At 52.0% G+C, this 23,975-nt stretch overlaps 1 long non-coding RNA gene across 1 annotated transcript; it reads right to left on the bottom strand.

The window, feature by feature from the left end:
• Positions 1 to 15,213: 15,213 nt before the first annotated feature.
• Positions 15,214 to 23,706, bottom strand: LOC144311839 (uncharacterized). Its single transcript, XR_013377341.1, has 3 exons — positions 23,473 to 23,706; positions 20,938 to 21,113; positions 15,214 to 15,565 (listed from the first exon to the last, which is right to left on the bottom strand). It is a non-coding gene; the product is annotated as an uncharacterized LOC144311839 (long non-coding RNA).
• Between the last annotated feature and the right edge of the window lie 269 nt (positions 23,707 to 23,975).

The following is a 23,975-nucleotide window of genomic DNA, read 5'->3' as shown; positions in this document are numbered from 1 at the left end:
GTATGTAAGATGCTCGGCACTTTTTCAACCTGGAAATATAGTGGTTTTATTTTTTTTCACATGTCCCCATTTGGCAGAGATGGAAGCTAAAGCAGAGAGGGATAAAAGGGTTAGTTCAAGATCACACATTTGTAAACACTGGAACTTGAACTCAAATCCAGATGTTTTACTCCAAGACCCACATTCTTGACCTCTATACTTGCCTGCTTCTATTTCTCACTGGGTGGTTCCTTCTCTGAGTTTCTAGCTGGGAGAAGAAGAGATGAAGGGGAGCCAGCTAGCCCCCAGCACAAACACACGTCCCTTCCAATCTCCTTCTTGTGTCCTGATAATGGCTTGCCATCTTGGCAAGCAGCTGCCTTGGGTTGGGGTCGGTCATAGTCATGGCCATAGCCCGGCATCGGGCTTCAAGGGTCAGTATCCCCAAAGTGGGTCCCGCCCTCAGGGCCCAGCAGCAGCCATGGGACCTGGCTTCAAAACACATTTTAGTAAAATAAATTAATTGCACATTCTAAATAGTGATTTCTGTTTTATATTACACGAACGGTTTTCCCAGTACATTTTGAGCTGAGTGCATGTCGGGATGGTCATGGCTCTCAGGTCTTCTGTCTGCATCTGCCCAGGATGGGAGTGGGTGGGACGTTTGGCCCCCTGAATGTGGGCAGTGCTCTGAGAGAGACAGAAGGAGAGAAAGCTCAGGAAGGGGGAGATGTCAGGGGTTTCCACATCACACTGCCCTATTCCAGATTCAAGGTTCAGCTTGGTTGCCAGCTCACGGCTCGGCCTTATGTGAATCCTTTTTTTCCTGCCAGACTTTGTTTCCCTCATCTGGACCGTAGACTCTATGTCCCTTCTGCTTCTAATCCCTCTTGGCTCTGACCTCAGTTTCAGAGCCTGGAAACATGGTGAAGGGGTTGCAGGGGATGCCTGCTTGGGCTGGAGGCATGTGTCGGGTTTTGGATTAGGGATTGTTGAGGTAGGAGGAAGAGAATGAGAAAAGCAGAGAGGTCTGAAAGTGCATACTGTTCTTCATTCTTTCATTCCACAAACATTGTTTGAGCCCCTACTCTGTGGGGCCTTCTCTATTGCTTGGGAACAGGGCTGTCTAATCCATGCCTGTCAAGGGACTTGAGGTGTAATGGGGGAGATGGATGAGAAGGTGAGGATGGAGCCGGTGGAGAGCATGCGGAGAGAAATGGAGTCGGAAGGAAGGAACCAGGAGGCGGAAGGGCAGGAGGCTCTCCTCTCCGTGGGAGGAGAGAGAGGTCCAAACCTACCATTCACCCAAGGAAAGAAACGGGTCTCTGACATAGATGTTTCAAGATGGCGGTCCATGGGCCAAATTCCAGCCTGGATAGATTTTTTTTTTAAAGATTTCTTTATTTATTCATGAGAGACACAGAGAGAGAGAGAGAGGCAGAGACACAGGCAGAGGGAGAAGCAGGCTCCTCACGGGGAGCCTGATGTGGGACTTGATCCTGGATCCCAGGATCGTGACCTGAGCTGAAGGCAGGCGCCCAACTGCTGAGCCACCCAGGCATCCCCAGCCTGGATAGATTTTATTTGATTCCATGAAATATGTTAAAATTATAATAAGCTTCCAAGTATAAAAATAGATTTTATATCGAAACCTGGAATTCTGTTCTTGAAGGCCCAGCAGCCCAGGCTGCATTGCCGGGATGTGACAGTGGCTGGCCGGAGCCACGTCGAGGTGGCCTCGGAGAGAATGGGCTCCCTGGCTCCCCAGTTTCCACCACTCCCTATCAGACACTTCGCCTGGAAGCCCCACTCGTTTACTTTACCCTCCCGACTCTCCTGACATCTGGGTTTGTGAACTGCCTGTCTTGTTATTCCTGTAAAGGGCTGACCGGCCTCATGCTTGGATTCATTCTGAGCCAGGTGGATGGAGGCCTGCCACATGTCCCCAGGCCCCAGCAGCCACTTTGCTTTGGTCATCATTAACACGATCTGCGGCCAGGTTAGAAAGATGGAAAGCATCCTTTCAGGCCCAAAGGGAACCCCTTGGCAGGTGCAGAAGCCAATTCAAATTGTTTTTCTTTTTTTATTTGCTCATCTGAAAAGTCCTCCCAGATCTTCCTTCTTATTAACAACCTGCACACCATGCTGTGCTTAAAGTTCAGAGCGCCATAGGATACAGAGCCGTAATTAATCTCAGTCCCCGAGTTCTAGAACACTTAGAGCAATTATAATTTACTGTCGGAAAACCAATTTGGGGAAGCGGTGGTGTTCTCACCCCTGATCAGGGCTCCACCAAATGCCACTTCCTGTCCACGTGCTGCCTGCCGGGAGAGCAAGACTTTTAGTCTCTACATCCCTGAGAGGCGACACAGGCTGGTGAAGGCAGGGGGAGGGAAGGGGGACGGGGAGAGCCACCCAGGTGGGCATGGGCTTGCAGGACCACCGCGCAGCTGCCTCCGAGCAAGCTTTGTCACCCTGCTACAGGCATATTTTCCAATATACGCAGATGTGCCACTGTCCAGTCCCTCCCACGGTCCAGATGCTGCTTGGTTGGGGCCCACGCCAAGGCCTGCTGCCCATCTTCTGTCCTCAACCCTTTCTAGCCACTCTTCCTGCTTCCCTGGGCCACATTTGAGCTTCCAGATCCACGGATAGAAGTTCCTCTTTTTCTCATCATTTCTTGTTCGCTCAAGGGCAGGTCGTCGTAGTGTGGAAATCACTCCCAGAGGACTGGGTCCAATGGACTCACCAGGCACGTTTCCAATTATCCATGGGACAAGAGTGGCGCTGCACGCATGCACGCCGGGTCAGGGCTGCACGCTGCTGGATACAGCTCGCTGGTTATGGGCCTGTCTGCCCTGCTGCCGGCCGTCTGCCGAGGGCCACGTCCCATTTGTCCAGGGGGCCCAGGACCTGGCAAGAGGCCTGCATGGAGCCAGCAAAAAGGAACTGTGGGTCCATAGGGATGGGTGGTTTAACAGAAATGGGTATACGCAGTAGCGCATTTGCAAATATAAATACCCCAGAGGAACAAACTGATCATGGCCTGTATTTGTTCATTCATTCATTCATTCATTCACTCAATCCTGACAGTCACCAGGACCTGGACTATATTGAAATTAATACATCTTGGGATGCCTGCGTGATTCAATGCTTAAGTGTCTGCCTTTAGCTTAGGATGTGACCCCGGGGTCCCGGGATCGAGTCTTACATTGGGCTCCCTGCATGGAGCCTGCTTCTCCCTCTGCCCGTGTCTCTGCCTCTCTCTCTCTGTGTTTCTCATGAATAAATAAATAAAATCTTAAAAATAATAATGTATCTTGTCTCTGATCCTAGCTTTAAAGTATCCATAATGCAGTGTGATAAAAGCTGTACTAGAGGCCCATTTAAGGGGTCACAGGCACACACCAGAAGAGTCCCTGACTGTCTGGTGGGTAGGAAAGCATCCTGAAAGAGGTGATACTCGAGCAAGGCCCAGATTATTCTGTGCTCCTTTCCCGCACTGCACTTGAAAGTTGTTCTAAGCTTATCCCTTATGTGCTTGTGTCCCCAGAAAGGCTGGGAGCCCTTTACAGAAGGGACTCCATCTTTGCTGCCCTTGGGTTCTCCTCACCCGGAACAGTGCCTGGCCCATGGGAGTGTGTATGTGGTGCGTGTTCGGGGGATGAATGGATGAATGAGCATCTTCTGGGTAAGAAAGAGGAGAGGGTGCAGCCGGACGGTGGAGCAGCTCAGAGGAGTGGGAGGGTGCAGGGCTGCGAGCCTAGTGTTGGTGCTGAGAGCCCCCCGGCCAACAGGGCTGGAAGGGAGTGTAGTGAGCACCAGGGTAGTAGAGGGGCAGGGACACAAAACACAGCTTCCAGGGGTCACACTTGGGGCGACAAACTCTGATGCCTCCAGAAGCAAGGCAGACAGAAGAAATTCATGAGGGTGGCAGGGGTGGGGGGGCCCATGGAGAACTGAACGGAGCAGGACCCACCAGCAGCATCGGAAGGCAACGCTGCACAATGCTGTTGGCCAACCAAACACCTGGGCCCTTGGGTCACAATTTTGCAATTCCCCCCACCACACCCCCATGCTAGGCTCTCTAGAGAGGGCTGTATGGAACTGTGGGGAATGCCCTGCCTTGAAAAGCTGGAGCAAAGGGAACAAATCCCAGCTTGGCCCCTCGAGTGCTGGGAGCCTCCTGAGCCTTGGCTGAGCCTCTTGTCTTTCCTGCCCCTCTTGGGTCACCTGCTTGCTCACCTTCCCGGCCCACCTGTCAGGCTGGTTGAGATGATGGACACTCAGTGCTCTGTAGATACTGCAGCCCTGGGCACAGGCTGTGGTGGTGGTGGGGTTTGTTCTAAGGCTGAGGCTAGGGAATGTGAGCGGTACCTGTGGAGAGAGGTGGCCTGTAAGGGGCAGCCTTACGGGGGATGTGGAATAGCTCCCTGGAGGGGGGTTCTGGCAGAGGGGAAAGGCCCCTGACCAGAGTGGGGAGGGGACCCCCCTGGGGTCCAGGGCAGAGGGGGTGGCAGGGAGGCTGGGGTGGCTTGAGAGGAGATTCTGGAAGAGCCTGAGCTGCTAGGGGAGAAGGACAGCAGGGAGTGGATGGTCAAGGAGGTGGCCCGAAGCCTCCCCAGTGGCTTGATTCCCTGAGATGTGGCCAGAGCAGGAACAGCATCTGGAAGAGGCCGGGTGGAGGATGGCCGAGATGATGCTCCTGGAGGCCTGGGATAGAAGTTTGGGGTGCCCTTCAGCTGTACTTCAGCATTCCTCACGGCCAGACACAAGTCCCCATCACCCACCTGGACCCACCTGGACCTACCTGGAGCAATCCTGGAGTGCCCCTGCCTGCTGGAACTGGGGGCGCAGAGCAGGCCCCCAGGTCCCAGGGTCATCGCGGTCAGCTTGTCGGTGACTCTTAGCCTCATGCCTGCCCACCACTGCACCTCGGCACCCTCAGAGGTGCCCAGCACACAGTAGGTGCTCTGCAAATATTGCCGCACAAATGAGCAGAGGGTTTGGAGTCCCAGGGGTGTAGCCAGCGCACGGTCTCCAGAGGCCTAAGCGCAGTTAGGCAAACACTTCCCGAGCATCTACCATGAGGCAGCAGGAGGCGGGGGCCAGGGCCTCCCCCGTGACTGGGATGGATCTGGTCCTACCCCCAGGGAGTGCATAGTGCAAGAGGGAAGCAGAGGGATGAGGAGAGCAGAGCCCTAAGCTCCCCCATGGCCAGAGAACCCTGGCTACCCTACTGGGGCTTCCTGGGGGCACTTTCTGAGTCCCCGCTCTATGTGGGCTCCTCCTTCTTCCCCTTGTCTTGCCTTCCTACCCACTCCCATTCCCTAGTCAAGGCCTGGCTCAAACAGCACCTCTTATGGAAAGTCCCCCCTTACCCTTTTTTCAGGTGGGCTCTCCCTTGGGCCAGCTCCATTCTAGCTGTTCTCCTCGGCTGTGCTTACCGGCTCTGTGCATCTGCTGAGCCCAAGGCCGGCTGCTGGGTGGGTGTTTGTCGACTGAATGCCTGACCGACCAGCACTTGGGACAACATTCCTGTCTCCTTCATGGGAAGTGCGGGTGGGGCGCTGAAGAGCGTGGTCCCACTCAGCGTTCCCCACTTCCACCCTCCGGATGGCACAGAGCCCGGCACACCACGGGAGGCTCGGCTTTGCTCCTGTTGAAAGTACTTTTGAATGTGCACCAGGTACTGCTGGGCCCCGGCTATGCATTACCTCATTGTAACCCTCCATGGCCTTGTGAATTGATTGCGGCATCATCATCCTCATTTTACAAAGAGGGGCAGGTGGAAACTCAGTGACTCAGAGAGGCCGAGACATGGGCCCAAGGTCACACAGTCCTGGCACGGTGCTAGGACAGATGGCTTAGCCTGTGTGTCTGGTGAAGGAGGAGCTCATGTTTGTCGGAAGAGGACAGAAGAGCCCCCCCTTCCCCTCCCCTTCCCCTGTATCATATTCCAGATACTAAAAGAGTCTCCACCTGGAGGCCTGTGGATTTGCCAAGAGGCCTTGGTATTGTTCCCACAGGGAGCTTCCTGGGCTGCTCTGACCCTTGCAGCTTCCTTCGTCCTCCAGGACCTGGTCACAGGTGGGATCTGATTTATGCTGTTGTCCCTTGTGCCTGCACATGGGCAATTCTTGCTCAGCTGGCCTCCCCACTCGCTGAGGTCAGGGATTGAGCCTGGATACACAGCAGGTACTTATTAAAGCCACGTGGCTTGTCATATCCATTTTGAAGATCCTCCACCCCCACACATAGCCACCTGCTTTTCCCCCCTTGAGGCTGACTTTTGCCCATGTCCGTTCTAACTCATGTCCTTCCTGGGTGGCCACCTGGATGGCTGATGGGGCAGGTAGGAGGCCCAGGGCCTCTGCCACTGATTGCTCACAGGGCTTTGCCTCTGGTCCTCAGATGCCTCATGTATGACCAGAATAACCAGACATGTCCTTCAGGGGACAGTGAGTGCCCAAGGAAACCCAGGGGCCATTCCCTGTGCCTCAGTTTTGGCTAAGCTGCCCAAGGTTGAGAACCACCGTGGTGGGTGCCCTTTGATTTCAAAGGAGATGCTAAAGCAGCAGGCTGGGCTTCAAGGTAGATGAGTAACAGCAGGTTGGGGACCTTAGCTCAACACCCCGCCCGCCCCCCCCCAAAGGGATAGGGAAGAGGCCCTCAGAAGAGTTCCCTTTGGGGGAAGAGTAAGGGTGCTGGGGCCTTTGTCCTCACCTCCAACCTAGTGAGAGGCTTTCAGGACTGTGTGTCGGTCAGGGTTCTCCAGAGAACAGAACCGGTAAGATACTGTTGGTGTAAGTCTTGGAGTCCAAAGGCCCAAGAAACAGAAGGTCTGATGTCTAAAGGCAGGAGAAGATAGATATTCCTAGTCAAGAAGAGAGAAAATTTGCCCTTCCTCTGCTTTTTGGTTCTGTTCCAGGCCTCAAGGGATTGGATGATGCCCACCCGCATTGATGAGCATGGATCTTCTTTACACAGTCTATTTATTCAAATGCTAATCTCTTCTGGAAACAGCCTCACAGACGCAACCAGAAATAATGTTTCACCAGCTACCTAAGTATCCCTTAACCCAGTTGAGTCGACAAATAATAACCATCACAGAGGGCTTGATATGGGTGCCTGAAAGTTTGGGAAGCATAGTGATAGGAGTCTGCTCCACGTCAAAGAGGTCTGATGGAAAGCCACTGTGGCTGGAAGGGTCTGGGGCAGTAAAAGGGACAACGAGGCGCACACGAGGGTAAGCTGCCCTCTTGCCAGCAAGGATATAGGTGAGCGCCTGTGTGCTAGCATCTGGCTGTGCAACTCCTTCAAAGAAGCAGACCCGGAGGGGCAGTATGGCCTCAAGAGGATTCCCAGAGGCCCAATGGCTAAGGAAGTATCTGGAGGTGATCAGCCAAGGCTGATGATGGAGTTCCCAGCAGGGGCTCATCCAAGAACCCATGACAGCCCCATATCAGAAAGAGCTGGATTTTATCTACCAACTCCACGGAGAACAACACCAGGTCCCGGATGCTGTGCTGGAGGAGGGGCTGGACATCCTGCCCTTGATCCCCTGCCTCTCTGGGCTTCGCCCTAAGGGGTCAGAATCCAAAGTCATGCATGAAGTTGGAGAGCAGAGGTCAGGAGAGAGGTAGGTTGCCTCTCCCCTTCAAGGCCAGTGGCATTCCAGCCCCAACTGCTGGAGGAGACTGGCTAGAAATGGGACGAGACTGTGGTCTTAACTGGACTGGATGTTCTAACTGGTGAAAATAAGACTCTTGGTTACTCCAGTGATTACCCAAGAGTAGCAGAAAAATGGGATGCCATGGACCTGTGGAGACTTCATTCCACGCAGGGAAAGAAACACGCCCTTCAAGTAGGTTTACATTTTGGTATTTTGTACCTTATGGACCTCTTTTTGGTATTCATTCTGATGTTTAAAAATACTGCATTAAACTATGTCTTATTTTGATTACTGAGATTTTTTGGTACTATCTTAACTTCTACTCCCGAGGCCAGTGCCTCCCTTGGCCTCACCCTATTCCCAGTCCCGGTGGGGAGGAAAATTAAGATCACTTCCAGCTTACATGCTCTTGGGTTTAGCAGATTCACTCCAAGGACTCCAGCGTGCTCGGCAGCAAAGTAGCGGTAGTGCCACTTATAATGAGGATGAGGATGGCAGCCCACACTCGTAGGGAGCTTCATGACTAACCTACATGGAAGGGGACATTTTGTCTCTATTCTATGGAAGAGAAAAGCAAGGCTAAGAGATATCAAGTGAGCTGCTCACCATCTCCTAGGGGAAGAGTGGCAGAGCTGGGATTTGAACCCAGACAGTCCGGCTCCAGAGTCCATGCTCTTATCCACTCTCCACAACTGCCTCCTTGGTAGGCAGTGCCACTGTGAAGTGTCACCAGATGCTGCTTGGGCTTGAAATCAGAGGCTGGTGGCTCCATGGCAACTGCTTTCCCAATTTGCTCTTGTTGGGAATCAATAGTGGAAACCCAATTTGTACCTAGAGCCCGGTTTATCCCCCCAAACTCTCTGCCTGGGTACAGCTCTGCTCTGTGATGGGCAGGTCAGCTCCCTGTTCTACTTCCTGGTCCTCACGGGGCTCCTGCCTCAGTAGGCAGAGGGTGAGCAGAGGGGGGCCCTGGGAGCCCGAGACCAGGGCAGTGACTGGCTGTCGGGGTGAGGGCCACCCTGGGCTGATTTGCAGATGGAAATTTACATACATAATGTAATTTGGGCCAATTGAATTGTCGATTAAGATGGAATCACTTGACATGCAACACGTACCCTGGCGGGTGACCGAGGAGACAAGAGGCCCTTGAGATGCCTGTAGCAAAAACACGCTTTTGTTTTTCAAGGAGATGGCCATTTCCAAATTCCACATTTTAACAACCTCCTCTCCTAAGCCCCCCTTCCCTCTGGGTCACAGCTGGGATCTGTTGAGATGAAAAACTTTATGGGCCATTCGCATTTAAATCCCAGGCACAGTAAGCATGCTCCTGGGTGCAGCTGGTGAGGTGGGGGGGAGTTGGACTCCTCGGACTGGGGAGGCTGGGGAGGCTGCAGGCCGGCGGGGCCTTGGGTTGGGCCCTACAACCTCCCACCTACGACAAGCAAGGAGGTGGCGCTGGGCGCACACTGGGGCCGTGGGGAGGGGAACACTTCTCAGAGTCTTGCCTCTCAGAGCCTCCATCTCATCTCTCAAGTGGAGAGAATGTTCCACCATAACCCGGGATGACAATGGTGGGAAGGAAAGCTGATAGCCTAAGAATCTTGGAAATCATTACATGGCGTTCATCATAATAACGAAGGGTAACTACTGCATTGCCACGGTGCTCCAAACTCTCCGTCTTACTCATTATTTTCAGGTCTATTAAAGTAATAAATTCCTTGCTGCCCCAGAGCATTTGCACAGGTTGTTTGGCCCGAAATTTACTTCCTTCCCACTGTGTCCCCTGCTTTGCCTGGTAGGCCTTTCCTCTTTTCTTAAGCTTTGCCTAAATTGAGTTTTCCAGTGACTTCTGTCTCCAGCCATAGCCCAGCCTGGTCTTCCTAGTCTATGTTCTGAATGCCCTGAACCTGTCCTTCTTACACAGTGATAATTTGATGTGATTACTTGTGTCCCATCAACCTCGATACCAGGCTCTAAACTCCATCCAGGCTAGGATTGTGTTTGCCTTATTCGCTGCTGATTCCTGGTGTCTGCCGCAAAGTAGACTTTCAAAAAGTAGGTGTTGCATGCTGGCAAAACACACTGCCTCTCTTCCCCTGGCTAATTTTTGTCAATCTTTTAAGTTTCAGTGTGCACATCGCTCCCTCCAGGAAGCCTTCACAGATGCCCCCGATGTGAGTTAAGTGCCTCCCGTGCGGGCCTTCCACTGCATGGCCCCTGGATTGTCACTATTCATTGGTTGGTCTCCATCTCCCCACTGGACACTAAGTTTCCAAGGTCAGGGCCGGTGTCTTGTTCACTGGGGCACCCCAGCACCCAGCTCAGGGCCTGGCATATGGTTTATCATGGAATAAACCAATTGGAGGTCCAATCTGGGTGAGAGAGTGTGGCTCACACTATGGCTGTGGATGGAGGGGAAGTGACCCAGAGGCTTAAGGCAAGGAGGTGAGGAATCCTGCCTGGAGAGGGCTGGGACCTGAGACTTTCTGGCTTCATCTCCAAAGTGAGGGGCAAGGCGGGTGGTGGCAAGTCCACCCCATCTTCTCCCTTTTGTCTTCCCGGCGGGTGCTAAAATTGGCTTTGGCTCCAGGATTATGACTCAGCAACTGGAGCCTTGCTGTCCTTCTGCTGCATCAGGCCTTCACCAGAGGGGCCCATGCAGCAGTGTGGAGCCCTTGGGGGTCCTTTGGGGCTGCTTGCTCCCTATAATCTCTTGGACTCCAGCTGCAGCACCCGGGATAGGCCTTGCCTCAGTGTCCCCACTGCCTGCGCTCCTCCATCTCCTCAGGTAAAAGGATTCTTCGTGAGTCCAGTGGACAGAAGAGTTTTGCACACAGTAGGTGCTTAATGAATGCTTGTTGAAACCCTGTTGGGAATCCTAAAAATGTCATCCTTCACATGTGCTTTTCTAGCCACCTGCTTCGATCAGCAAAGACCTATGAGCTCATTCATAAACCTAATAAAAGTTATTAGCAGCAGAAGGTAGAGCACAGAGCCCTATGTCACTCTGCTAGGTGCTTCCTTCTAGGTCACTAGGAACCTACGTTCAGTAGCATTCAGAAGTTTCGCAGGTTGTTAGATAACAAGGGAGCCAACTCTGAGGCCATAGAACTCATCTCTGTCTTCCATGTTTAGAAAGTATAGGGGAAGTATGACAATGCCTTTCAGGAAATCTTTAGGTTCTGTTGACTTTCTCTTCTCTCCCAGAGCCACCTGCTACCTTCCATGTGTCCCCTGGAGCTGATCACCTTTGTGGAGACTGTGTATATATTGGCCTTGGGATAGATACTCTGGCCCATTCTCAAGGGAGAGCACAGAGAAGGAGGGTCCCTGGACTAGTCTCATTCATCTGCTTCTCACACTGCTCCTTCTAGTCACCCCAAATTGCCTCCTCCTCTTCCTACACCCCCCTCATCTCCTGAGGCCATGGGCTCCCCTCACTCCCCATCAAGCAGGGTAATCCATTGACCCATGTTAGAGAGCTGCCACCTTATACCCCAAGGACCTGGCATGTCCTTTCCCTTCTCTGGGCCTCAGCCCCGTGCTGTCAAATGGAACGCTTTGTGGTAGATGGTATCTGAATGGTTGTGCAGGTTTAGCATGCTCTGCACATATTACAACTTGCATTCTCGGCCCGCTCAGCCACATATGGTGGGATGTCAGGAAAGTCCCTGCTTCTCTGGCTTTGAGAGCCCTCAGCTCTAAAGTTGTGGGGTGGGGGTGGGGGCGGTGGGCGTGCTGGGTGCAAAAGCTTCAAGCATTCTTCTTACTGTTCCTTTTCGAGATTCTATGAACCCTAATACCAGTGACTTTAAAAAAAAAAAAAAACTATTTAAAGAAAAAAAATCCCTGAAAATCACTATGCTGTAAGGTTTGATTTCTCAGAAATGATCAGGAAGGAAGAATGTGGGACGCCTCAAGGTGGTGTGTGTGTGCGCGTGTGTGTGTGTTCTTTTTTTCCTTTTTTTACACTCCAGTGAATCAATCTTTGCAGAGAGTATGAAATGAAAATCTGCCACCTTGCAGTAAAATTAGAGCTGGCATCGCTGTCTTAACCAAAAAAAAAAAAAAAAAAAAAAAAAAAGAAAGAAAGAAAGAAAGAAAGAAAGAAAGGGAAAAAAAAAGAAAAAAGAGAAAAGGCAGCCTCAGAAAAATTATGACCAGCTGCCTGCTGGATTCACCCTGTAGAGGAAGTGCCTTGTGACACATTTTATGACCCCGAGGATTATGGCGACCTTGATGCTATCATCTTAATTGCAGGAGCAGGGCTGAAGCCAGTGGTCTCCCTGGAGCCCCCGTGCTCTGGCCCACATAACGTGCCTGGCTCTTAATCTGACGAATTCTTTTCTCTACTCTATCTGCTCCAAATTACTTTGTGGAGGCTGCAGGCTTCCTGGCTACTACTGCTTTTTTTTTTTTTTTTTTCTTTTTTCTTCTTTTCTAAAGTGGGGCTGTGGAAGCCCAGAGAGGTGGCAAGAGGGAGTAGGGCAGCTTATTCCTCTCAGAGTATTCTCTCGACGTGGCAGGAGAGGATTGGAGAGGAGCCTCTGTCTTTCTGGGCCATGAGCTGGTGAAACATATGGTGGTGTCTGAGGATCATAGGTAATGGCAGGATTTGGGCTTCAGCTTTGGAACCAAAGGAGTCACTACCATCTTGGGAGCTCATCCTCATTTGACTGGAAGGGATTGAGGCACATGTGCTGGGGATAGGGTGCATTTCCCAAGATGTTGTTTGGAGGGAGGAAGGTGTCTGGAAGTCCTCGTGTTGAAACTAGACATCTAAATCCTAATCCCACCTCCACAACTTGCTCTATCTCCAGAAGAAATACACCTTCCCTGTTTGGGTCTCAGCTCCCTGTTTGAAAAATTGGAACTTTGAATTTGAGCTGGGGTTGCAAACTAGTGGCCCTGAGGTTTAACCCACAGAAATTGTTTTGTTTGGCTTGAATGATGCTTTTAAATCTGGAAATCTTATATTTTAAAAGATCCAAAATTTTTTACTTCTCTTGAAAAATCAGAAGACTTAGGAAAAAAAAAAAAAAAGGTTTACTTTGCCACGCGGCAAAAAGTGGATGCACCTAGAAAGTGACAAGCTAATCTTAAAATTCATCTAGGACAAGAGACCTAAAATAGCTAAACCAGTCTTGAAGGTTTAGAACCTTCCAGTCCTCGCATACTTCCAGGCCTCAAAAGTTACTGCAAAACTACATTAATCAAAACAGTGTGGTGTTGGCAAAAGGGCAGACCTGTAGCTCAATGGGATAGAACTGAAAGCCCGGAAATAAACCCCCATATTCATAGTCAAGGGTGCCATTTTTTTTCAGGGTGCCAGACAATAGAGAAAGAGCAGCCTTTTCAACAGATGGTTTTGGGATTCCCTGGATTTCCACATACAAAAGAATGAATTTGGACCCCTACCTCACACTACACATAAAAATGAATAAAAAATGAATCAAAGACCCAAATGCAAGAGCTCAGTAATAAAAACAGAACTTAATTTAAAAATGAGCAAAGCGTCTAAATGGACATTTCTCCAAAGAAGATCTATAGATAGCCAATAAGCACATGGAAAGATGTTTAACATCTTTAGACATTAGGGAAATGCAATTCAAAAGCCTAGTGAGATACCACTACAATGAAAAAATTGGTTAACAACGGGGACCCCTGGGTGGCTCAGGGGTTGAGCGCCTGCCTTCAGCTCAGGGGGTGACCCTGGGGTCCCAGGATCGAGTCCCACATCGGGCTCCCCACAGGGAACCTGCTTCTCCCTCTGCCTGTGTCTCTGCCTCCCTCTGTGTGTCTCTCATAAATAAATAAATAAATAAAATATTGGAAAAAGAATGGTTAACAACGAAGTGCCAAGGATGTGGGGAAACTAGAACCCATCTGCCATGCTGGTAGGAGTGCAGAACAGGGCAGCCAGTCTGGAAAAAGATATGGCAATTCATCCAAATGTGGACTGTAGAGTCACTGCATGGCACAGTAATCCCACTCCTAGGAAGGTATATGAAATGAAATCCCGTGTTCACACAAAGCCTGGTCCACGAGTGAGCAAAGTGGCATGACTCGCAATAGCCAGGAAAGGAGAGACCACGTGAACGTTTGTCAAGTGGGGGGTGAATGAAACCAGGTGGCACAGCCATACCATGGAAGAGTATTTGACAATGGGAAGGAATGAAGCAGTGATGCATGCACAGCATGGATGAGCCTTGGAAGGTGGAAGTCATAGAAGGCGGTAGCTGGGTACTGTATGGTTTCATTGATAGGAAATTACTGGAACAGGCAAATCAACAGAACCGCAAGTAGCTTAATGCTTGCGCCGGGCTGGTGGCCGTGGGAGGGTGACTACTACTGGGTCTGGGGTTTCCCTTTGGGGTGACAAAAACGCTCTTGCGTTAGATTGTGGCAATTGACATACAGTTCTGTGAAAATACTAAGAAACATCGACTTGATCACCTTAAATGGGTGAGCTCTATGGTATGTTCTATGAAATTCTATGGCGTTCTCTGGAATTTTGTCTCAACAAAACTTCTTTAAAGAAATAGTGTCGGGACCTGAGAAGGGGCATCTCCCTTTACGTGGGGTAAGTGCCCTCGGCTCCCTAAAGTCCCTACCTGGGTTTTCAGCCTCTCAACTTACCTGCTGGCCCTGTCAACCTCTGTTTACAAGCTCAGATTGGAGGTTCATAGGGGGTGCTTCAGGTCCTCTTTCCCAAAGATCCATGGGATGTCATGTTCTCCCCTTCTGGGAACACTCTCTCTTGCTGCTGCTTCTCTGCTGCATGACCTTGGACCCCTGCCTTCTGTGAGCCTCGGGTTCCCCAGAGATGCAGGAAGGGAGGGGTTTGGACTTGGCCATCCCTCAGAGTCCCTGTCGCCCCAGCCTTCTATGGGTCTTCGAGCCCATGAGCTCTGGCTCTTACTGCCTCTTCTATGCCCTCTCATCTAACTGGTAGCCTCTGTGAAGAGTTGGAGGGGCCAGGAACAGGGGCACAGCATGCAGGTCACAGGCCCGAGAGGCCAGCTCAGTGGCTGCAGGCCATTCTGAGGGCACCACCCCATTCGTCCAGGAGCACGTTGGGAGCAGAGCTGCCCAGTTGCTCCCCAGCCCCCCCGGGACCAGGCCTCATCACAAGCTGGCACAGGGCTGTGAGGCCCCTGGAGTGGCTGCTAGGGCTTCCTGGGGGCAGAGCAGAGAGGTCCTGGGGAGCCAAGTCTTCACCATTCGGGGAAGGGGATACAGGAAGGAAGTCCTCTTCCCACCTTGTTTGAAAGGAGAGAGAAAGGCAAGCTGGGGATGAATGAGGAGGAAGGTACAGCTGCTCCACGAGGTGCTGGCCAGGCTCCAGCCCTGCTCTGAGCGCCGTTCCCCTCGGGTCACACCTCACGAGGACAGTGTGCTCATGACGGCTGCTCCTTCTCGTTATGATCCCTACTGTATCAGAGAGAAAATCAGGGGACAGGGTGCTGCACAACTGGCCCAGGGTCACTCAGTGAGAAAGTGGCAGAGTCTGGGTACAGAGTCCACACTCTTAACCAGTGCACAGATGTAGGATTTTTATTAAAATGTTTCAGACTCACTTCTGACTGTCCTTAGTGTTCAGAGGCTGGGATGGTCAGGGAAGGGTTCATTTTCTAATCCATCTCTCTGGGGGAGGCTCCTGGATGATGGAGAATCAAAGGGTACTGTGTCTGGATGAGCCCATCCCCCCTCAATCGAGCATGCGGTTGACATGATGGCTCTTGGGGAGCGAAGCGGACCCAGACCCAGGCAGTCTGGAGCTGGCCATCAGCTGTCTGTGGAACCTCGGGCCAGCTGCTTTGCTTTTCTGACTCTTGGCTTTCCTGCTGCAGGGATGCTCAGCCTGAGGATGAAATGCAGTCATGTCTCCAAACCAAATTTCACATGGTCCTGGGCAGGTGGAAAGCCCACAGTGAACGGCAGCAGTGACCATTGTAACCACACCTAGGGTTGGCATTTTCTATGATAGTTGATGGGCCAGGAGCTGCAGCCCTGAGGTGCTCCTGCTGCTACAGTACTGAAGAGACTCAGCCTTTGTTTTCAACGATGGGGAGGATGGCTGGTCCCAGCGGACTGGTCTGCTATTCAAGTTCAGCGGGAGCACAGACCTCAGCTCCCACTGCATTCTTGGCTTCCTTTGGATGGGTGTGCTCCTGCCCTACATGCTCCTTCTTGTCTCCAAACCCATGTTTATGCTTTCCCTCCCTCCTTCCCTGGAGACTTCCCTTCTTATGTCCTCAGACTCCACTATATCCTGGTTCGGGGTCATTGTGTGTGTGTGTGTGTGTGTGTGTGTGTGTGTTTATGTGTGTTTGTGTCTGTCTGGGAGCAATGAAAAGGGAGCAGTGATCTGATTTAGGAGCAAAGAAAGTCTCCCAGGACTCCCACAAACCTCAATTCCCAAGGGAACCAGGCAGGGTTGGGTCATTAGTGAAGCAAGGACGATGGGATGGGGTCTGTGGTAAACCAGGGCACCCAGCTCTGTCTCAAGTTCCTCCCAGTTGGTGTCTTGTGAGAAGTCACCTTCAGAAAGGCTCGATCTTTTAACTTTTCAGGAGGAACTGGAAATCTATATTTGCATACAAAATGTACTGATTTTTTTTTTTTTTTTGTGTACTGATTTTTTAAAAGAGCATTGCATAGACCAGACAGAGTTGTGCAATGCTTTTAAAACTTTCATGCCCAAGTCTAAGCTGGGGGCCACCACAAGGCCTCTTCTTCGAGGTCTGTCACCAACAGGCCTCTGGGGGGAGGGGGCGCTGAGTACACCTGGCCCGAGCCCAAAGGCACCAGTCTGCCAATCTGGGCTTTGACTGAGCTCAGGAGTGGGAATGACCAGAGGGATGGTGGTAAGAGGGAGGCCAGGAGAAGTTATAGCAGATACAGTAGGTTTTGAGAGAGAGAGAGAGAGAGAGAGAGAGTGAGAAAGAGAGAGAGTGAGAATATTGAAATGGAATGGAATGTTTGAAGTTGATCCATGTGTGGTGGAAGGGTCACTTACTGGACTGAGCCCTCACATTGGTCAAGCCCCAGAATCTGGCACACAGCGATAACACATCATACTTCCTGTCCCATGGCAGGCCTAGTTTCCTACAGTAGAATCAGACATGGAACAAATCTTTATCTTCTATACCTGTGCAGTACCCTGGCTGTCATACTGTCAGGGAGGGAGCATTGTCCGTGCTGCCTAAGGCCTGGCTCACTGGGGCAGGAAGAGAGACATTTGAGCTGGGTATAGAAGTATCACTAGGATACTGTCATTTAGATAAAGGGGAGGGGGGTACTTTAGACCTCAAGCTATTCAGGCATGCAAAAGCAGGGCCTTCCAGAGTGGTGTGTAGGGTATGACAGAGATGGAGAGAATCATGGCAGGAGACGAGAGCCAGAAGGACTGAGGTCAGATCATGAATGGCCTCAGTACTGGGTAAAGGGTCTTCCTAATGAGATCACGGGGGTGGGGAGGAGCCATGGCAAGCTTTGAGTTCAGACAAAGCCCCGATACACTCGTTTATCCACCCACCCATCCATCCATCCATTCATCCATCCAACTAACCATTTATCCATCCATCCATCTATCCATCTATGCATCAATCCATCAAATATATACTGAGCACTGAGGATTCAGTCGTGAGCAAAGCATGTCAACTCTTGCCTCCAAGGAGCCAATGGTCTAGGGCAGGGGGAGATAAGAATGAATAAAAGAATCATGCAAATAAGTTTATCACTTAAGATTGTGTGAAGAGCAGTGAAGGGAGAAGCCGGGATGCTGTGATTAGGAGCCAGGAGTGAGGGGGAGGGAGGGTTGCAGAGGAGGCTGGAAACCCAGGCTGTATGGACTCAGCCACAAGCCCCAGTTAGGATTTTTTCTCAGGTGCCCAAAGCCTATGGACTGACTCATTTGGGGTAGGACTCAGCCACAGTCTTGCTGGGAGCCTTGGCATGGCCCCTCACCCCCCTCTACTTCTGATTTCCATGCGTCCAACCAACAGGCAGGACAAGGTCGCCTCCCAGGCCCCCTTTAATTCTCTGTTTTCTTTCCTCCAGTGTCTTCCCTCCCTGCTACTGCCACTTAGCCTGTTGTTTGAGGAGACACAGCAGAACCAACGGTGATTTCATGTGGCTGTTTCTCCCACTGGCCTCCCTGCCTTCCCCTTGAGAAGCCCCCTCTGGTCTCCTGGCTACCTCTGTACCTCGTCAGCCCAACCTGGAAGGCAGGAGGGTGATTGTTGGGGGCCCTCCTGGTTGCTGAGGCACACATCCTGCTGAGGAAGTCCCCCTTGGGGGCAGAGGGGACCTTCTGTGTTCAGAAGCCCAGGGAGCCTAGCACCGAGGCGCAAACTGCTTGAACCTGCCCAGTTGTGGGCAGCCTGGTGGGGTGGCCAGACCACTGGCCTGAAGCTGGGCTCCTGGGCTCTATACTTGGCCCCATCCCTGACTCACTGTGTGCCCCAGGCCATCGTCATGCCCATCATGGCCTCAGTTTCCCCAACTGGTAAGATGAAGCAGTTATTTCAGAGAGGTAGTTTTATTAATAGTCTGGAGCTCCCTTTGTTCAAGGAAAAACATGCGCCTGATCCTGTTTTATAAACCAGATAGAATCGGAGTCACCAAATTTTTTCTGGTGAATGAGGAGTGGAGGCACCACCCACTCAACTGGCCTGACCCTCTCCCCACCCAGAGCCCTGGGGTAGATGACCTGGGCTGGGTGGCTCCCAGGTTCCTGGGCAAGTTGTAATGCTGATGTCAGAAGAGACTGTAAGTATTTTGGGGCTGACAGTGTTAGGGTCTCCCCCCTGGACAGGGTGGCTGAGGCTGGGGAAGCCCGAGGAGGGGAACGGCTCACCCGGCTGCCCACTGGCACCCTGCTTCTCAGTCAGGGTTACCCAGTCTGGAGGGGCCTCTGGGAGACAAGAAAGACCCCTCTCCACAGATAATGTCCCTCTGGTTTTGGGGGAGAATGTTCTGGTGCGTTTGGGCCCAGTCCTCCTTACTTCTTTAGAGGAACCAGGCATCCTGCTCCCCACCCCCTCGGCCCCATGGAATGTGGGAGGCGACGTCTTGAATTATTTTGCAAACACGTTGGGTTCACCAAAGCCCCGCTCACATCTTGTCCCCGGCACCCTCTGCCTGGATGTGTGAGCCCATATGTTCCTGGGCAAACGTGCTCCGTCTGCCCAGGCTGCATTTGCAATTAGCTCATCAGGATGCTGTTCTCTAATAGTGCTTTGATGTCCAACGAGCCTCCTAAGCCTGTGCGTTTCCTTTCCTTTGAAGCAGGACATCGTGTTTTGCCAGAAGTCAATGAAACGCCCTAGTAGAACAGAACGGTTTAATTCCCGCCTCAGATACAGGGCTGAGGAAGTTCAAACGGCCTTCCGCCCATGCCCACCGTCCCAGTCGGCCTGTCATGTCCACCGGGGACGCCTGCTGGAAGCCACAGCCCCCGGAGGCCAGGCCTTCCGAGGAGGCTCTGACCACCTCTGTCAGGGAACAGCCCAAACTGCCTTGCAGCCTTGGTCTGCCCTTGGGCCCTTGGCCTGCTTCCCTGTGGATTTGCCCGTGACCCTGATTCCTGGGCTGGCTCTCACCTTGATTTGTTTCCTCTGATTTGAACCTGGCATCAGGCCCAGCCTGGGCTCCTCTCTCGAGTTCTGGTGCCCTGTGCACCTTGGCTGGGCTCACGGTTGGCTTCGGGACTCCATCTCAGCCTGACGGCTCATGGTTCCCCCAGCCATGATGTGTCCAATGGAACATTCTCCTTGGACCAGCTGGGGCCTCAGTGTCAAGCCTGACCCCAAGCGGCCTCGTATCCAGGTACGGGTTCTACCCGTAGAACGTACGGGTTCTACGTAGCCTGAGCACGTACCACCTGTTCTGAGTCTTCCTCCTGCCACAGATATTTTAGAGGCATGAAAACTTCTCCTCCTTGGTGTTTTGGGATTTGCTAATGCAACCATTATAGGTTGTTCTCTGGGCTGCTAACCAAGTTGACACTGGGGACTCCTGGCCACGTCGGTGACCGCTGTACTAGGCCGGACCAGTTCTACCAGCAGAACTCTGCCTCCTAGAGCTGGACCTTCCCCAACCTGATGCTCTGAGCTGTCCCTGGGCTCCCAGTAGACCTCCCAAGTCATCCTCATCACCTGCTGCTTGGGTCAGAGCTGAGTAGTTTGGACTCAGCTAATGACCTTGAGATGCAGACCTCAGCATATAGTCCCTGTGAAATTAGAAGGAGCACATTCCCTGCCTTTGGGTCATGTTGACTTAGGGGTGCAGAGCCCCGTGACAAGACTACTTGGGTCCTGGGGAGGTTTTCATTCATTGATGCATTCATTCACCAAAACGTTGTTGGGCTCCCGATGGGTGCTGGGCACGTGGTGATGAGTAAGCTTTCCCCCTTCTGTCCTAATGGAGCTTACACTCTCATAGTGGGCACACCCCATTACACAAATAAAACAGTATCTCTGATGAGAGAACAAAGCTAGGATGAAAATATGACCGGGAGCTACCACGGACCCGTCTAGGTGGGGTGGTAAAAAACTTCTTCGAGGAAGTGACATTAAAGCTGAGACGTAGGGGCAGCCCAGGTGGCTCAGCAGTTTAGTGCCGCTTTCAGCCCAGGACCTGATCCTGGAGACCCGAGATCGAGTCCCACGTCGGGCTCCCTGCATGGAGCCTGCTTCTCCCTCTGCCTGTGTCTCTGCCTCTCTGTGTCTCTCTGTGTCTCTCATGAATAAATAAAAAAATAAAAAAATAAAAAAAAAATAAAGCTGAGATGTAGATGATGAGCAAGAGCCAGCCATGCAAAGTTCTAGAGGGAGAGGAGGAAGCAGCGGTGCAGAGGCTAGGGGCTGAGGATAAGATTGGCAGATATAAGGGTCAGAATGACTGTCTTATATATGTTATATATATTACATAGAATATATACATCATTAATGTAATGTATTATATGTGTGTTATGTATATTATATATGTAAATAAGTGTGTATATCTAAGAGAGAGTAGAAGTATAAAACTATATCCTGAAATAAGTATTGAGATAAATTATGACAACTGAAGGCAGCTCTGTCCTAAACTTAGAAAGATAACTTATCACTGAAGGTTTGGATGCCCTGTCCCTTATTTTCTTGGTCGTTCTGATGTTGAGAAAGCAGCCTGATGGGCCTTGGCCATTGGCCAAGACAGGCTACATCTAAAAGGCTCCTTTGGAAAATTTGATCTGGAAAGATGGACTTAGGCTTTGCTGTAAATTGCAGTTTTACCTGTAGGTCTGGAACACCTGCCAGTGAGCTGCGCCCGCCGCTTTCCCCCCCGAGGCCTGCGCCCTGGTCCGGGGGCCGGCTAGAGGGCCCAGTGACAATCCACAGTGGCTGGTCTGAAGCTGGCTCCGGGCACTGACGGTTGCCTCCTTTGGATTTTCTCATTTGAAACTCACGACCTGCGAACAATCCATGTATGTTGTTGGGAAAGATGGAGCATCTGATGATGTTATGGTGCAGAGCCTGGCCCCCCAGTGGGTTCACTCTAGACAAGCCATGTGATGAGGGCAGAGCATGAGGTTCCCTCTTGGGCCAGTTTCTTCATCTGTATCAGGGGATGGGGATCCCTTTCTGGAAGGCTGCTGTGGAGTCAAGGATGAGTCCCCATCGGGCTCGACCAGAGAAGGGCTCCACACATGCTTCTTCTTTTTATTAATGAATGTAGCCACGGTTGCAGAACAAAAGCCAAGTTATGAATTAGTGATATATAGCCTTGTTGGTTCCAAGGATAATCAATTGTTGGTTAAACCTCGCTCTTGGCCAGGCGGCTGACGTTCGAGCATGCTGGCAACTGGCTATGAAAAATTAATGGCCTTAAGGCAGCTCTACCCAGCCTTCCCGGGTCCTCCCCACAGAGGCAGAGGCTTCAAATGCAGGACCATGATGATGACAGGGCTAGAAGGGACAACGCCAGCCCTGCCCTGGGTCTGTGGCTGGGAGCCAGGCCGGGAGCCCACTGGGTGGACCTCGTGCCTGACTCTCCCTGGGCCACTCACTGCCGACAGCACAAGGCCTGGCACAAAATAGATGCTCAAGGAAACATAACATTCACACATGGGTTCATTTACCGCCAGCCCCAGTGGTTTTAATCAAGGCATGGCTGGGTTCTTTAAAAATAAACAAATCAAGTGTATGGGTTTGCTTTGACAATGGCCTCATTCATGCCTTTTGCTTCGTCCTTTTTGTCCTGGGCTCACTCCTTAGATACTGTCCTTTACTGGTATCCCCAACACATTCACGGACACTCATGCACGCGCACATGCCACACTCATACACACACACACACGGTGCACATACATGTACTCAGAGAGCAGCACTACAGGGTGGCTAAGAGCTCCATTCAGGCGCCCAGGGTTTGCTCCTGGTGCCAGTGTGTCATTGCTCTGTGACCTTGGGCAAGTTGCTTAATCCTTTTGAGACCCAGCTGCAAAATGGAAAACAAAACAAAACAAAACAAAACAAAACGAAAACCAACTAAATAAAAAGAAAAAACAAAACAAAACAAAAAACAATCCCAGGCATAACTGTTGTAAAGAGAAGCATGTAAACCACTTGACGTGGCACCTGGCACGTAGGACGTCCTCAACCAGCGCTAGCCCTGCATCCCACAGTGCCCCTGCGCGCACTTACACGCCAGCACGCAAGGACCAGCACGTCTAAACACGTGGCTGAGATCCGGGGCTTTTTGGCTGCGGGAGTCACAGGGTCAGGGGCCCCCCGGGAGGGTCTCGGGCTGCTTGCGGCTGCACGTGGCTGCACGCTGCGGGGCTTTGCTGTTGGTCTCCGGCGGGGGGCTGTGCTGGGCAGGGAGCAGCAAAGGTTTCCGTCTGGGAAGACGTGGATGGGAGCCAACAGCGACCCCTCATCCTCCTGTCAGTTGGCCGTGAAATAAAAGCAGGCTGGCTTTTGTCTCTATCAAGTGGTCTTTTATGCCGAGAGATAACGAAGGACAATTAATATAGCAATTGGGAGCAACCTTTGATGCCCTAGTAATTTCCCTGCCTTATAATTATCAAACAATCAGGGTTTTTCAAGCTTCCAATTAAATTCCAGTCAGAACCAGAGACAGCCAGAAAGTGGGCACTGCAGTAGCGGCCCCGCGGACCCGAGGAAAGACAAGAATCTGTGACCCCCAAGGAAAGGCCTGGGGCGAGGGTGCTGGCAGAAAGATGGGCCCGGGGTTGGGAAATGAGCCTCCCGCCCGGGTGGCAGCTGGACCAGCCTGGGAGAGGAGCAGATGCCATTGCTGATGGAAGGTTCTGGAGGGAGCATCTGGCCCCTGGCGCTGGCACGCACCTCGGCGGAGCAGGCTCTTGGCAGGCCTTCTCCCCCGGCCTGGCACGCCCCGCAACCAGAAGCCGGCCCTGTGCTCCATCTGGGGAAATCAGCTTTGGGAGAGGCCAAATGCCTCCCGGGGCCTCCGCTCTCAGGCAGGCCTCAGCCCGTGACCCCCCGGAGCCCCCCGTGGGGCAGGCACCCGGGGTGAAGTAGCATCAGGGAGACCTAGGTCAGTTCTCCCCGAGAAGGTCAGCACCCAGGGCGATGGGCCCTCCTCCGCCCTGTGCTTCAGGACAGCCTTTCTGGCTGTTTACAGCGGGGTGTATCTGCCCTGGATTCAGACACCCATTCTGGAAGCTTCTCCTCCTCCATCCTTATTCATGTAACCTCCATTTATTCAGCCCCCGCCAGGTGCCAGGCCTGGAGCGCCACTCACATTATCTGCTGTGGGCCCCGCAGCAGCCCTTGCGGAGTACTTACTGTCGCGTCTGCTTCATGGGGAGAGAACAGTATTCCGTGAGGGTACGTGGCACACCCACAGGCGTGCTGCCCGTGATTGGCACACACAGAATGTCTCTCCGACTTCACAGCTATGGCCCTACCGGTCGGGCCACCGTCCTCACCTCGATTGCTGTAAAATGGACAGGGAGCAAGCCTGCAGCCAGAAACAGGCAGCTCACACCGCAGGGAGGTGTTTGGAGCGTGGCGGCTGATCTGGCCGCTTGTCACTGCACCGTCTCTGGGTCGTTGACAGCTCGGCGGCACCACCTCGAGAAATCTCCAACTATGCCTGTGCCCTTGTGTTACCGGCTTCGTACTCAAAGTCCAGAACGGGAACGTCCTGTTGGCCAATCCTAAAAGCCCGTTCTCCTGTCCCAGAATATGGGAAAAGACATTTCCACCCAATGGACAAGAAGAGGGATTCGAAACTCTGCTCCCCGTAGGCTTGGGGATTCTTTCAATAGGAAGTATTTCGGGGTGCT

The sequence above is a fragment of the Canis aureus genome, chromosome 4 (genome assembly GCF_053574225.1).
Source record: "Canis aureus isolate CA01 chromosome 4, VMU_Caureus_v.1.0, whole genome shotgun sequence".
In the NCBI taxonomy this organism is placed as follows: domain Eukaryota; kingdom Metazoa; phylum Chordata; class Mammalia; order Carnivora; family Canidae; genus Canis; species Canis aureus.
The sequence above is the reverse complement of the archived record's forward strand: the minus strand, read 5'-3'. Positions and strand labels throughout refer to the sequence as shown.